We start from the raw sequence: 15,241 nt of genomic DNA on the forward strand, positions 1-15,241 counted from the left end.
TAAAACTAAATGTGCAACTATTAAAACTTTTAAATCATTTTTAATATTTGAAGAAAGAAAATCCATTTGTTTAGTAAGACATGTAAAATGCAATGAAATATGTTACAACAAATAACAGCTTGTTCCTTGGTCTGTAAACAGCAGAGGTAAGACAGATAATTAGCAAACATGTAAAATTTTAAAAGATAAACGTTGGTATGATTTTTTATTATTCATTTATCCAAATGATAACAAATGTCTGACACTTAAAAGAAAATCCAGTCATTCAATTGATGCAGAACTCCAAATGGAAAACAGTAGCAACACAAAAAAAGTCAATTTACTCAATGAATATGTAATGTTTCTAGTGTATTGTTATCCCTTTTATATTTTTTATTATTATTATTATTTATTTATTTTTAAAGCATACATGTAGCAAATGGACATAAAAATAGTACAGCTTTTGTTAATGGTTAGTTTTCCTGAGCAGATTTCTATCAGTTCCTCATTGTACCCAACACAAATCAGTGTCCTATATAGTCTGTGATAATAAAAAAATAAAAGTAAAAATGAAAAAGCTGCATATACACAGGAGTTTAAAGTTCATAGAATAGCTGTAATTCAAAAAAAATCACCTAGCCCACATTAAGTTTCATGAAGAGGTCACTCTGTGAATATTTTAAGAATGACGCGTTCTTAATTTGGTGTGTTGAGGGCAGGATTCAAATTGCAAAAACATTTGAAAATCTTGGTGTGACTGTAATACATTGAAACAGAGCATATATTTTGCTGCACTCCACAATTAACTGCCGAGTCTCATGACTGGAGTATTATCTGTGACACAGCAGTCTAAATGTTTGCCGTTTTCAAACACTTAGGTCTTTGAACCTTAACATTTCCATAGTTTTTATAATTTCTGTTTAATTATTTCTGAGCTGCTGTTCTAGAACAAATAAGAGACCTTCTGAAGCTAAATGAAAGGAAAAGAATTGCAAATGTACATCCGAGGTGAAATACAGAGTGTCCAACCAGTGAGCTTTGGAGCAGTGTGTGTGTGACACTAATTTGCTAATCATGTACATTTCCCAGCAACCTGGCTCTGATCAATCTTGTAAAGAAACTGTTTTTGCTGACTTGGGGCCTGCTTTTCCAAAGTTTGTGTAAGAGCTTAGTAATGAATGAGAGAATGGAACGTTGGGTTATTAAAGTTACCTTAAAAAAAAAAGGAAGTCAGAAAATGTAAAATCATTCCGGAAGTTACGTATTTCTTATTACTCAGAAACACACACTCACACACACGAACTGAGCATAAGTGTACAAACGCAATGCTGTCAAAAAAAACCTCTCTTAATTCCATTTCTAGAAAATGGAGAATTGGACTAATGGCATGCAACTGGGGCTTGTGTTGACCAGAGATGCACTGTCCCTTACTAGACATCTGTGACCCCACAATGCTAACAGTGAGAGTTGCATGGGTGCTCCTCACAGTACTGAAGCTCTGCTGTTTGTGCCGTAGACTCATAATGAGACACTGTCGACACATTAGCCCCCTACACCCCTCCTGCATTATGCACCGCACATGTATATATTTATGTATTTTCATATTTATACAGAATACAATATGCAATACCTAAGAAATTCAATAAGGCAAAATCAGAATGTGATTTGATTACACAACTTGTGTGCTCAGAAAAAATGAAGCCATCCAGGTCTGGAAAAATGACCAATTTAAGAATGGCCATGTAGCCTAATAAGCTAAAAAAAACACACAAAAAATGCGGTATAAGGGGAAAGAATGCTAATTTCTGCCCTTTGCACCAAGCCTCAACTATCAAATTACACTTGCTGTAATTTATACCTCTGATATTGTGTTTAAACAAAGCTATTAGGTGTGCATTTGATGTAGTCTTATCTGAGCACATGTTTTATAGTATAAAAACATCCTTATGTTCAAATGTGGATATAAAATGAATTACAGGTTTTCTGTACTTTTTGTCAGGAGGGAATAATTAGACAATGCCTATGAAAAGGCTACACTGGTTCACCCAACAACCTGGCATTGTTCATTCAACGTTAGTTTAGCTAAAAATGTAAGTCACTGATTTCCCTGCAAAATGCAGTTTGTGCACTTGATAATTTCTGGCCAATCTCACTCTCTTTTTCAATACATATTTATTCATATTTCTATCACATTTGTAAATATAATTTTTTCACTTTAGGAAGTGGGATGAAAATCCTCTGCCGTTGTATTTCACTTAGACAGCATTTACCCTTACCTGGGAGCTGAAACAGAAGTGTGCATGTTTACAGAATCGGATCAGGCAACTGTATGTGATGTGAGTGAATTTTCATATCAGAACTAAAGGGTGTCTGCAGTGACTAATTGCTTTGCAACAAATTAGTCACTGTTGACTCAGAAGGGGCTTTGAAAAACACATCAAAAAGTGACTTGAAAAGTGTTTTACTACGGTTAAACTCTGCCAGCTCGAGGTTTCAATGTTCTATCTCTTTACTGCCTAACTGGTAATCAGAAAAATCCTGATGCAGAGAAATGTGACCAAACCTTTACCATGTCTCAGAGACAATGTTGGCAAAAACACACATACTTGGGCCTTAGAATTATATCTTTGCTTCAGTCTGTGGTGAAACCTGCTACTTATTCATGAGCAGAAATTACCACATTTATTTATAGGAGTATACGTATTTGCTTCAAAGCATGAAGTCAAGTGCTTTATTCTTGAAATAAATAAATAAAGGCAAAGTCACAAGTAATTGACTATACCAAAAAAAAAGCTTTTCACTGAATAAACTTGTATTGTTGTGATGTAGCAAAACATTTTTAGTTTTTTTGTCAAATTTAAAGAATGGGTTCTTCCAAGGTTATTAGACTGTCAAAAACAAGAATATGTTTCTTTAAAAAAATCATCTTTAAACATTAGCAGTAACTGCAATAAAGCATAATAGTATATAAGTATGACATGGTTAAACACAAAATAACAATACTTAAATACAGAGGTGAAACCCAGTTCCCAGGTGTCTACTTTCAGTGTTTCAGTGTGTTTATAAGAGAAACGTGACACCAGGCTTCTCAATTCTAACCCAATCAGCTGAACACCCACCCCCTTTCTAATCTGTTCCTGCATTTATTTTAATTATTAAAACACTTTCTGAAGAGAGTGCCCCAGTGATTGGCAGAAGAAGGCACACCTTATGTGAAGAAAGCTGGAGCTGTAATGTAAAATGGATGATGAAATTCAGGAGACTAGAATGAAAGCACTCCGTGATGCTCGTTCAAAGGTGAAGCCCAGGGTGAGATAATAAATGGGTTTCCTTTACTGAGGGTAGAAAAAACAAACTATAAAGCAAGTGGCATAGTTAACCAAACCCGACTTGAGTCTTTTCCCATCCCATGATATTTAAAGAGGGGGAATTGCTTTGTTGGGCCAAAACAACTGCAGCATATTTCCTCACAACAATCAAATAGAACATATTGTTTTGGTTATACCAACCCATGACGCCAAGATTGTAATCTTAAAGTCAATCCGCTGATAAAACCGTCCGAGAAATAGATTTCGCAGTTCAGTCTTTTTAGTTGGTTTTCTTGGAAACTATTTCTAAGCCATTTGATTTTGCTAATTCATGAAATCAATTTTTCCTGTTATCTTGAAAGCAGACCGGCCTATCAAGTATGAGGAATGGCTAATGTGTTAAAATAGTTTGCAAATGGCAGCACATTAGCTTTTTTCCCCTTTCAGTTACAGTTCATAGTGATACTGGTCATGACTTCCATAATGTGATAGAGCTAAAACTGTAAAATTCGCAAGTTTTTGGAAGCGATGGAGACTATTTAGCACGGCAAACAAATGACCATTCACCCCATACAATCTATCTTATTGAATACCACTCAAAGCATTACAGAGATTCATAAGTAAGATATGACTTCTAAAGCAAGTCAGATGTGCAGATGTCAAAGTCTATCAATGCGGAAAACCCTGGCAGTCACAATTACAGGATCACCTGAAAATCTTATTGAAAGGAATGCTATACCTTCACCCTTGGATTATGAAAAAGCTAATCATCCATTTCCAAAGAGAAAATCACATCACTTTGGTTTATTACTTCCCCGCAATTTTAGACTCATGTACGATTGTATGGTGCCTCACCATGATCCCAAAAGAAGAAGATACAATAGCATGATCTATTTACAATAGAGTATGATTCACAAACAACAGCGAAATAAAAAACGTGTGCCTATGCAAACTAAACTGGCTGAAGTATAGAGAAGAAATTAGCTAAAAGACAGGCTAATTGTCTTAAAGCCCAAGGTTAGTCCTTTCCTAACCAGTACTCGGCTTGCTGTGGCTTTCAATTCGACATCAGATTTCTCAGTGTCAAAGGAAACATTACAGAGACCTCTTTGAGATGACAACCGCCCCCACATTTTCTGAGAAACTTAATAAGTTTTCATTAAAATCAGGTTGATCTCATTGCATATCAGTAAGGTTTCTATTCGACCCTGTCATGTTCACCGACACTTAATGCATCTCTGCAAAGAAACCATCTACTATAGCTAACTAGCCGAGTAAAGTACAAAACTGGAAAACAACCATTGACCCCCCCCCACCCCCTCTCCTGTGAATATAATAGTGGCACTGTTAGATATGCAAACACAAACAGAGCTTGTTTCATTTTAAATTTATAATAAAATAAAAAATGCTAAACTGGATAAAATGCCAGTAGGGCCATTTTTGCCACAGGAATGCAATATTTGTGTTAGTAATGGTTTTCAGGAAGAAATATATGTATCACACAGAAATGTATTAAGTCGCACTACCAAAAAAAGTGTTAGTCTTCTTAAATGCAATTTCTTTTCAGAAACAGGGTCCGTGCTTCAAAACAGTAGACAAAATAAGAAGCAAAAAAGTAAGGCAGTCCTGTTGTATTCTTCAGCATGTAAAACCACACGCTTCAGAGAACGAAGCCTCTTGGCTGAAGAGATGATGTTCACCTGTACAGAGCCATCAGCCTAGCTCATGTCCAGATACAGGCACTCTGTAAAACACAAAATGCACATGTTTTTCCAAACTTACCACAGTTCCTACTGTTGCAAAGACACAATTACGTGGATAAATTAAAAAAAAAACATTTTCTTTGAAATTACTCATGATACTTTTGGTCTGTATACTGAGAGACAAGTGGTGGCTCTTCCATACAGAACAAATATATATTTTTAATATATTATAGAAATGTGATCCTTCAATTTTTCAGATACCAAAATTCCCTCCCCTTTTTGTATATTTAACAAATATGGGATTAATTGTGGTTTTTAATCCATATATATATTTATTTTATATGTTGAAAAATTGTTGTTGAAATTAACCCCACCATATATTTTCAAGATATAAAATAAATATATGGATTAGAGACTAAATATATATTTAAAATACATCCCATACATTTTAAATAAACAAATAGGCAAATTGTGGCAGATTAAAAATATACGGATCACAAATTTCTACCATATACTAAACAAAAACATTTGTTCTGTATGGGCGGTACTTCAATACAGAAAACAGTTCTGCTTCATGTCCATAAACTGCCTTTGTTGCCATGATTTTATTCTAGTGCATTACAACTGTGTGTGTTTCTGTGATAGCATTTTAGTTTTTGAGTGGTTTAACACACGGATCTGTTGTCTCAGCATCTTGACTTCATGAAAAACTGCACTACATCAACATCCAGAGTACAGCATATGGTTTTGTGTCATGCCGTACCAAAACAAATCTGGAGATTTTTTACAATTAAGAACTGTCTGTGATTAGTATAAAGGAATACATTAAAGACAAGCCCTTCCTCCACACCAGTTCTCCCCACTCCCTTATCTCTGGTAATCTAGGGGATTATTCACTCATCAAGTCCCTTCTTGCTAAATGAAAGGGCTCTGGCGTGATTTTGCTTAGAAGTTACAGTTGCATAGGCAGACCGCAGATGGAATTGAAATTCAGGGTTTCAGATTAACCAAGTCACAAAGGCATTTGTTTTAATGCTTACAAATTAAAAATAAAAGGTAGGTGGGGGTGGGGGTGAAATGTGGCAAGACTGACTCCTACAGGGCACTGTTGGTAAGTTTCATTTGAATTGGCATCTAGTCAGTTCTTTTATCTTCTTTTGTATAAGACGAAGCTGAATTATATGTAGAAGTTGTGCAGGGAGGGAAAGATCTTAAATGTTGTACTTATTTAAAGATGAACTAGGAAATTTGCCTCCGGATCCCACAGCAGAAGGCAGCCTTGGAGTGCATTGTTGTAAATAGATATAGTGGTTCTATACCACTGACAAGACAAGAGCTGGATTTTATATATTTGTGTTTTCAGAACCAAGGCATGAAAGAGAGGCTCATGCACATTATTTGAAGTGTGGGTTTGGGGGTTTCTTTTCCACCCTTTTAATCGATTTGCTAATTCCCATTTCATAAATTTATAATGATATCCAAATCTCAAAAGACCTCAAGAGCCAACACAATTGTTTTCTATTCTCTTTTTTTTTGTAAAATCAGGGTAATCTCAAATGGAAAGTACAAACTTCTGAGAGCAACTGAAGTGTCTAATAAAACATACAGCCCCTTTTCCTCTGTGGCTTGATTTTGTTACCTGCATTATGAAACCAGAAGTTCTCTGAATAAGGTTTGTTTTTTTGGCGTTTCTGTTGTATATTTATTAGAAGCACAAAAAAAGAAAAGAGAGGGAAGTAAGATAGAGACTGTTTCTTGTGTAATTATAAAGGGTTTATGAGAAAACCCTTGGTGTTCAGCTGTGGCATCGTGAATGGCAGTTGCTGATCAAAAACGTAGACACCTTACTTCGCTTCTTAACTTATCTTTATTGAAGATATTGCTATATAGTTATTGCACAAATAAAAAGAGTGATTTCATGTAATGAAGGATTTTCTTTTGAGAGCAGCTTTTAAAGAGATAGACCAAATTCACATTTCAGATTTAGGCCAGCCCAGGGCCGCCTTAACTCACATGTGAACAAGGTCATAGTTTTAAGGCTGCCCTGGCCTGGGTGAAAACTAGTCCAGCTTTTTGACCCGGCCTAAATCTCTTGAGCCGGTGTTCTGACAAACTGAGCTTCCCTATCAGGATGAGCTGCCTGGTAGACTGAAAAAAATGTGCTACCGGTTGGAATGAGCTGCCCCGACTGAAAACATTACAATGCTCATCCTGTCTCGCCAACGCAGATGTTTTTGAATGTCATATCGATCTATAGCCTTAAATGTACTGATACATTTCGCTAGCTCACATCTTTATATATAAAAAAAGTATAGGCTAAGTAATGAGTTATAATGTAAACAGGTTAAACTACTTGGTAAACGTGTGTAGCTGGTGAACTTGCTATTGTTTTTTTCTTCTTCTACTAAGTATGGTTGAAGTCTGAAATGTAACAGTATGCAATTTTCAGGTGTAAAATGCATTGTGAAATTGTGAACGGGACCAGGTAACTTTATTCACTTATCCAAATTATGCATAAAAACGATAAACATTTAACCGAAGCAGGTTTCCATTCAAATCAACACATTTTAAAACAAGACCAGCTGTTTACTATTACATCTGAAATGCAATTATACTGAGATGAGCAGTAAAATTACAAATGCCACTCAATCTGTCATAATACCGGCTTTGGAGGCAACAACTGGGACGATGCAGAAATTAAAACACTGTTTACAATGTGGATGGAAGATAAAGTTAAAAAACAAACCGAAGGAAGTGTACAAGCGCTGCTGTCTGAGGATATAACTACAAGCGATCACAGAAGGCTTCTTTCGATGGGTATCCATCCCTCGCCCAACCAAGTTAAAAGGAAAATAAAAATGTTTAGATCAGACTTTTAAAATAACAACAAACACAGTGCAGTCCAGAGAAAAGGTTACACGTTTTTCCAAGGAACTCTGAGAAGAAATACTGAGCAGCAGCTTGGACAGATCGACCTGCAGCAAACAGCACCGAAGAGACAGACACTTTAGAAGTACTACTACTGTAATATATGTATTGTATGTGTGTGTATGTATGTAATAGACATTTTCAGATTATAAATCTCAATAGGCTATTGATAAATAATGCATACGATTTATTGTGATTTAATGTAGATGTCCTACTAAATGTGCTTTGCTTTGTATAACAGCACTTTTAGACTTGCAGAACCAAAGATGGACATTTGAAAAGGTAAATATATTAATTCGATTCCCCATTGAACCAGTACATGTTTTAGTTATATTACAAAGCTTCGGCTGTAAAGGGTTAAGATTACGCTCAAAGAATATGTAGAACCGATCAATAGCCTATATATATCAATATTAACAAGTTGTGATTATAAATCCATCGCATACACCTGTAAGCAGACCTAATGGCATCAAACTGATTTCTTTGACCAGATGTGTTTACTTCCCGGCATGCAGTTTAAGCCGCCTTTTCACCCGCATATGTGATGCACTTAGGCTCCTAAAACCACAAATGTGAACAGGGTGCCGGACTAAAATTGAGGCGGCCCAGTGAACGGGTTCACAGTTGCAGCCACATGCAAGCAGCAGGATTAACAGCATTGTTCTCACACTTCAAACCATTCACCATTATAATTTTGACCCCTGGACATTGATTTACATGCAAAATTATCTGCCAGCAGTCGAAAAGTTTGTATGGGAGACAATCACTCACTAAAGGCCTCATGTCATGACCTCATACGCCGCTTTATAAACATAAATGTTGCAGAAATGTAGATAACAATGAAGCTGAGAAACAAACAAGCTGTATGAAAAAGTTATCATAATGTCTGTGTGGCCGTGTGTGTGTGTAGGGGGCAGGTGATGTGTCAGTATGTTAAATAACTATTAAAACATACATATGCATAAACCTTACAAAAGATACACATATATACAGCTCTGAAAAAAATTAAGAGACCACTTAACATTGATTTCTGAACTTGGAGTGGTCTCTTAATTTATAGGGTGCTTTTATTCAAATCATCTTCACCTTTGTTAGTTAAACACATTTTATGTCAAGAAATGTTTGATTTTTAATCTCTCTCTCTCTCTCTCTGTGCGTTTGTGTGTGTATTTTTTATTACAATTTTTTATATAATAATAAAATAATAAACTCACGATATTATATATAACACACACTCAACACTTCTTGATAATTTTGTCCTGATTTTCCCTAAGTTTGAACAACATGCCTTGGACAAAGAGTTGCCATATTGAAACCATCCAATAACCAGGCCCCCGTAGCTCCAGTTATTTTGTGTCTAAGTATATTCAGTGCTTCTCAGTCCACACTGGCTAATGCACAGACGATAGACCGTCTTTTCAAAGCACAGTGAGAGTTGGATGGGTAAGAATAATACAGAGGGGGGTTAAATATGTGACCAATAACCTGTACCACTCAGTCGGAGGATATAATAGTCACATTGTTCCAATCGTGCCCCATAAAACTCTAACTTTACTCAAGCTTGGAAAACCTTTTTCAAAACTGTAGGTGGCCAATATTTTGGGAAATATTTTCTCTGCCAACATTAATGTTGTTCAAATGCTTATTCAAATAGGGCAGCTTCTGTTGGAATAAAAGGCCCTTGAGTTGGCTTAAATAAGCTTAAATTTAGGAACTGACCGCTTTAAACCAGCTTGCTAAAATGTACAGGGTTTACCAGTAAACCACTGTGTAAAATAATTCGCTGTTCCATAGTCACAGAAAAGAATCGGTCCCTGACATGGTTTGAGTTAGTCGGTAATTAAAGCTCTTTTTTCTCCATTAGTTTATTTTTTCCCACATAGTATTATGGCGCCATGTCCAATTGTGATGATCTAAAGCCAATGCAGCACTGCTAGAATGCTATCACACATAAGCACATACACACACACACACACACACACATACACACACACACACACACACATACACACACGCACACACACACACACACACACACATACATTTAATCTGAAACCATCAAGAAATGTAGGGCAGGATTGTAAACAAATATATTTTTTATTTCTTACTGTCCACAGTGACTTATAGTGGAAACTCCTCTGTGACTAATTGAGTGTCTGGAAATGAAAGGAGGGGAACTACCCATATTTTCATAAACACATGAACACGTCTGACAGACAGCAAAACCACTACACTGCCTCCAGTCTGTGTGCGTTTTTGTGAATCACACACAGAAATGGCACCAGCACGTGAACTTATAACCCTATCCACATCCTGGGATGTATCGGTCAATCCTATGGACAATGATTTCTAGTGTTTCTGATGTTATGCATTTTGTGTGTAAAGTATGAATTCGGCCTCTAAGTGCCTGAGCCCAAACTAACTAAAATCCTAATGGGAAAGCCCAATATTTTTTTTACCCACTTCAGAAACCAAGGAGAGCAATGTCACCTTAGGCTCAGTCAGGTTGTGACACTTGACCGACGGCACTTCCTAAAACGAATCCCCTTCTTCTTTAAATTCTCACTTCTGTTTCCCATTCACATAAGGTGGTTTTCAGATCTTCCTGCGCCAAACCAAAACCTGCTTCTCCTTTTCTGAAAGTAATTGTGAAAATGTTCAAATATGGGAAACTGCCTTTTTTTTACTTTTACTTTACTATAGTTCTACGATATTACCTTGGGAATATTCAGAAAAGAAAAACGGACCAGATCTTGCAATAGACCAAAATGACATCCACTTGGTGGTTTTATTCTCGAATATATACTCAAGTGTTTTAAACCAGGACAACTGTATGTCATTTATTGCTAATTTCATTTTCTTTTTAATCGTAATATTAAAATGCAAAGATCTTCATAGACTCCTATGATGACATTGCTAATGAATACAAAGAAATATCCCACCAAAGCCAAAACAGAATATTGGAAAGAAAAAAGATTTAAACTAAACATAACAAATAATTTATTAGTAATCAAATTATAATATTTGTTTTCTGAATAATTTCTGCACAAACTGAAATACATTGTTATTTTATTCTCTGTTCAACCACAAACCCACAAACGCACACAGCATGCACACAGCCAGCGAACACCATGAGACAACTCAAAACTCAACATTATTCTCATTTTAAGTATTAAAATGTTCAGCTCCAACTGCCTCTCTTTAATTCAGTCTTTTTAAATGAAGAAATCCATACTCTGAACTTCAGTGCATACACAATATCATTTCAGAAACATCCTTTAGCTGTACTTGTCAACAGGCACTGAGAAAATAAAATGTGTCCTAAGCTGAGGATGATTTAATCAAAGTTATTGGTTTATCATGTTTTTAATTGCAAATAGCTGCTGCCATAAAGGAAATCAATGACATATTTTCAGTTTAATTTGTTGATAAAAAATAATCTACTGATAGAGAGACTATTTTTCCATACTAGAATGGTGTCGAGAAGGTATTTTGCATTTTTTACTTCTCTTCCAAGCTGGGAATATTTTGTAAAATAAATGTAGTTCAGAAGTAGTAATGCTTCTACAGGAATAATACCTGTGAATTGAAAAGTGTTTTCAGTTCATTCTTTCCTGACAACCAGACCTTCCTTGATGCATAAATTAGTTTAGCACAATACAATAGATTACAGTATAATAAATAGCTCATCATAAAGAAGTGAGCAGATGTTTTGCATGCATACAATGTTTTGTTTCCATAATGTTGCCCATACGTTCCACTTCTCTTTGCAGCACATTAAAGTCCTCAAACAAAATTCACACAATCAATAACTGCCTGATTTTCTGTTGCAGTGGTTTCATTTCACGTGCACCACAAATCAAAACATTTGCTCAAATAAATGTGCACACTACAGTGTATTTCTCACAGTCATCTAGCTTCCTTCCTCCTTTTCAGTTTTCATAGGTAGACTTGGGCATTTCAGATTTCGGGGCTGACAAAATGGCAATGAAAATAAATTGTGGATTAGAAAAAAAAGATACATAAAGCATATATACAGAACAGTCCTTTCATTTCCTGAAATACAAAAAATATATCCAGACAAAAAATACTGTAATTTATTTTATTATTTACAGTGCTGCACTATATAATGGTGTTTCCTCAGTATTCCTGGTATTCCAGATTATTAACAAATAAAAACTGTACTAAGAAAACCTATTTCAGTTTAACCATTTCAAGGCAGCAATCACCTGCCTTCAGTAAACATCCAACAGTTTATTATTTTACATATATATATATATATATATATATATATATATATATGTTACTTTACAAAAAATACACACACATATATATATATATATATATATATATATATATATATAGAGAGAGAGAGAGAGAGAGAGAGAGAGAGAGAGAGAAGTGTCCACTAATTAGTTCACTAACTAATTTAAATTAAACAGAATTTCATTTGTAGTATTTCTTCTGAAATTACATCCTTTACCAAGTCAGCTGCTAGGACAGAAGAAACACTAAACTCTCCAAGTCTCTGCAAATTTCTAAGCTGAAACCGATCCTCAGATAAAGACACCACAATAAAAGAACGGCTGTTGGCATTTGAGTGGCTGCCTTCAAATGTTAGGCAGCCTGTGGGCTGTGTACAACTGCAATTGGTTTTCATGGGGATTTTCTTAATTTGCTATTGTTTCCATTATACCTATAGAGACCAGTCTGTATTGACAACAGAACACATATCACTTATATCCTATGACCTATGATCTCAGACATTTCCAGATTCCACCAAACCAGTTCCTGAAGTCTGTACTGCACAGGTTTTCGATCATTGTCAAGCACTGCCAACTTGGCTTAATCGGTAAATTCTGTGATTTTAAAAATAATGTAATACAAGAAATCTCTTTGACCCCTACTATGTGGTAAGACAGTGATTATAACAGTCAAAAAATCATATATGTAAATGCAATTTGTGCAATGAATGTCTGTTAAGTGCTGGAATTGTATGTATGTTTAGAAATATATTTTCCTGTGTTGACATGTCTCCTCATAAAATGATTTTCTATGACAGCAGGGATATCACTCATACCATTGCTTCTGCTGTTCTTGAGGAGTGTTGCTTTTTCCAAGGGGTACAGCAAAGGAACCATGTTGTCTGGAAGGTCTTTTCTGTAAGTTCCAATGAGTTTGTCCAATGACTCAAAAAACTGGGGCGTCACTGTGGGAAGCGTCTACAGTCCCATTTGAATTCAGGAATAAAAACAGAATAATGGAGAAATAGACACAGATGAGTGACTATAATTCATACATACAGGTTTAAGGGAGATGTTAAATACAAAACAAAGCATTTGTTCAAAGTAGTAACAATAAATCTCTGTACTGAAATTCTAAAATATTTAATATTTTTGAAATATGTAAATTACTTTGGGGGGGTCAATGAAGGGCTGAACACTATACTAAACATTTTTTTTATTTAGTTTGCAATTTTGATTGAATTGTAAAACCAGGATATTTTTTATTTAACATAATTTAAGGTAATGCAGAATAGTAATATATATTTCTAAATACATGCCATATTCACAATCAGAAATATAAAGCATTAAATAAAAGACAGACATCTCAATCAAATATAAAAGCAAAGCAATGTCTATATGGATTTAAATCTCTTATTCTCCTGAAACAAGCGTATTATAGAATAGAGACTTAGGACACATTTCTCAAAATAATGTCAATGTCTGGGATGTATGTCACCCAAGACATATATATTATTCAAAACATAAAATCTGGCTGCCAAACCCATACAGAACAAACAGTTTTATTATATGGTTGAAATGTGTGACCGCTCTGTTTTTCCTGTGCCAAAATTGGCCTATTTTTGGCATATTAAAATGTTCATAGGTTGAATGAATTTAATTTCTACAATATATTTTTAAAATAGTTAATAAATATATGGATTACAGACTAAAATATACTTATAGTCTATCCGGTATATTTTAAATTTTTGGATAAGGGTCACATATGAGAAATATATATTTGTTCCGTATGGGAAATGAAGGTCAAGATCAAAGTTATATTTGCCAAGACGTCTGACATTCTCAACTGGTCAATGACATACATGTGGTCGTTTTGTTATCTTAGTTGAAAGCTTCAGGTGCCAGAAAGCATAAAGTATCAATGGTTTTCTGTAAATAGGGCTCTTGATTCTTGGTGTTTACTTCTTGCAATTCTACATGCATTTAAAGCTGTAATAACCCATCATTAAGGCAACTGCATTCCTTTACTGAAGCAGTTATGTCTATTAATAGTGAAAGAAGTTTAAGTATTTTTCTCACACATCTTAAAAATGAATCTTAATATAGTATAGCACCCATCTGGTAAAATCCAATAAATGGCCACAATGTGTGTGTGTAGAAAAACAGCAACTTTTGATTTAAAATATATTTTTTAGAAATAAGGTTGAACCTTTTCCTGATTCAATGTCCTCCTGATCCACAGAATAGCAAAACTCAAGAAAGTTTTCTCAAACGTTTCAGAAAATGTCTATACATACATATTGAATGTTTGTCTGGAAAATTGTATAATTTGAGTATGTCAGTACTGGATGTGTCCAATCAAATGGACAGTTCTCCCAGACACAGCTGGCTCTACTTGAAATTAACAGAAAAGAGAGTATGGCACTGACCAGCTGAGTATTTGAAATTTGGTGAAATTGTACACACACACACACACACACACACACAAACATCCTTCGTTAATAACAACAGAAAAAACACATTCTCAAAACCTCTAGCTTAAAAACAAGTCTCTGGTCAGCCTCCAACAATAAAAACAGGTTGTTGTAACACACAGACATACTTCTGCATTTTCAGCTGCAGAATTGTGAGCTAGAGGCTTCCCCCTCTGCAATGTAATATAAATAATAAGTAATACTAAAATGCAAGTAAGCCAAGGAAAAGGAAGTCTAAGCCTTTGTTGCCTGGATTAACAAAACAGATAACAGAAGACTTCAGCAACTGCTAACGGTGACGCATAAAAGACACACACCACCACAACCACCTTTACCTGAAGCAGTCAGATCATAAGATCTATATGAAATGTAAGTCAAAAAAGCTCAAAACACATCGATGTAAGTTACTCCACAAAAGTAATTTGAAACAATGCTTTTTCCTCTTTGTCTTTTTTCTGTTGGCATAATGCAGCACAGACCGTTCAGAGAGTTTCACCAGTTGGAGTTTAGCCTTTAAAGGCTGCTGTTTTCCCTTTCAGAACAAATACATGATCTGAAAGACTTATAACAAATGTGTCATTAATGGCTATATATAAAGTAAGAGT

Source organism: Amia ocellicauda, chromosome 6 (assembly GCF_036373705.1).
Source record: "Amia ocellicauda isolate fAmiCal2 chromosome 6, fAmiCal2.hap1, whole genome shotgun sequence".
Taxonomy (NCBI): domain Eukaryota; kingdom Metazoa; phylum Chordata; class Actinopteri; order Amiiformes; family Amiidae; genus Amia; species Amia ocellicauda.